This window comes from Arachis ipaensis, chromosome B05 (assembly GCF_000816755.2).
Source record: "Arachis ipaensis cultivar K30076 chromosome B05, Araip1.1, whole genome shotgun sequence".
NCBI classification, from domain to species: domain Eukaryota; kingdom Viridiplantae; phylum Streptophyta; class Magnoliopsida; order Fabales; family Fabaceae; genus Arachis; species Arachis ipaensis.
In genome coordinates this window covers 48,975,146-48,977,361 of record NC_029789.2, presented here as the reverse complement: position 1 = coordinate 48,977,361, position 2,216 = coordinate 48,975,146, and positions in this window count along the sequence as shown.

The window sequence follows — 2,216 nt, the reverse complement described above, 5'->3', positions numbered from 1 at the left end:
ATTAATGCAAAGTACTACTGTTTTTCTATTCAATTCAACTTATTCCGCTTCTAAGATATTCATTCGCACTTCAACATGAATGTGATGAACGTGACAATCATCATCATTCCTCCACGAACGCGTGCCTGACAATCACTTCCGTTCCACCTTAGATTGGATGATTATCTCTTGGATCTCTTAATCAGAATCTTCGTGGTATAAGCTAGATTGATGGCGGCATTCATGAGAATCCGAAAAGTCTAAACCTTGTCTGTGGTATTCCGAGTAGGATTCTGGGATTGAATGACTATGATGAACTTCAAACTCGCGAGTGCTGGGCATAGTGACAGACGCAAAAGGAGGGTGAATCCTATTCCAGTATGATCGAGAACCTCATACGATTAGCCGTGCTGTGACAGAGCATTTGGACCATTTTCACAAGAGGATAGGATGCAGCCATTGACCACGGTGATGCCTCCAGATGATTAGCCATGCAGTGACAGCGCATCGGACCATTTTCACAGAGAGGATAAAAAATAGCCATTGACAATGGTGATGTCCTTACATAAAGCCAGTCATGGAAAGGAGTAAGATTGATTGGATGAAGACAGCAGGAAAGCAGAAGTTCAGAGGAACGAACGCATCTCCATACACTTATCTGAAATTCTCACCAATGATATACATAAGTATTTTTATCTTTATTTTCTGTCTATTTATTATTAATTTTCGAAAACTCCATAATCAATTATTATCCGCCTGACTGAGATTTACAAGATGACCATAGCTTGATTCATACCAACAATCTCCGTGGGATCGACCCTTACTCACGTAAGGTTTTATTACTTGGACGACCCAGTGCACTTGTTGGTTAGTTGTATCGAAGTTGTGAATGAAAAATGATTTATTAAGACGTGCGTACAGAGTTTTTGGCGCCGTTGCCTGAGATCACAATTTCGTGCACCAATTGACTACAGAAGGCTCAATACAGCCACCAGAAAGGATCATTTTCCTTTACCATTCATAGACCAGATGCTAGAGAGATTAGCAGGTCATGAATATTACTGCTTTTTGGATGGCTATTCAGGTTACAACCAAATTGCAGTAGATCCTCAAGACCAAGAGAAAACAGCATTCACATGTCCTTCTGAAGTATTTGCTTACAAAAGAATGCCTTTTGGTCTATGTAATGCACCTGCAACCTTTCAGAGGTGCATGCTCTCTATCTTCTCTGATATGGTAGAGAAATTTCTGGAAGTCTTCATGGATGACTTTTCAGTATTTGGAGACTCATTCAGCTCTTGCCTTGACCATTTAACACTTGTTCTGAAAAGATGCCAAGAGACCAAGCTAGTTTTAAACTAGGAAAAATGTCACTTTATGGTGACCGAAGGAATTGTCCTTGGGCATAAAATCTCAAACAAGGGGATAGAGGTGGATCAAGCTAAAATGGAAGTAATTGAAAAATTACCACCACCTGCTAATGTTTAGGCAATCAGAAGCTTTCTAAGGCATGCAGGATTCTACAGGAGGTTTATAAAGAATTTTTCAAAAATTGCAAAACCACTGATCAATCTGCTAGCTACTGACACACCATTTTTATTTGACACAGAGTGTCTGCAAGCGTTTGAGACTCTGAAAGCTAAGCTGGTCACAGCACCAGTTATTTCTGCACCAGACTGGACTTTACCATTTGAATTAATGTGTGATGCCAGTGACCACGCCATTGGTGCAGTACTGGGGCAGAGGCATGACAAGCTTCTGCATGTCATTTATTATGCTAGCCGTGTTCTAAATGATGCCCAGAAAAATTACACAACCACAGAAAAAGAACTGCTTGCAGTGGTTTATGCCATTGACAAGTTTAGATAATACTTAGTAGGATCAAAAGTGATTGTGTATACTGACCATGCTGCTCTTAAATATCTACTCACAAAGCAGGATTCAAAACCCAGGCTCATAAGATGGGTGTTGCTTCTGCAAGAGTTTGATATAGAAATAAGAGACAGAAAAGGGACAGAGAACCAAGTGGCTGATCATCTGTCCCGGATAGAACCAGTAGAAGGGGAGTTTCCTCCCTCTATTGAGATCTTTGAGACCTTTCCGGATGAGCATTTTTTTGCCATTCAGGAAACACCATGGTTTGCAGATATTGCAAACTATAAAGCTGCAAGGTTCATACCCAAGGAGTACAGCAGGCAACAAAAGAAAAAATTAATTACTGATGCAAAGTACTACTT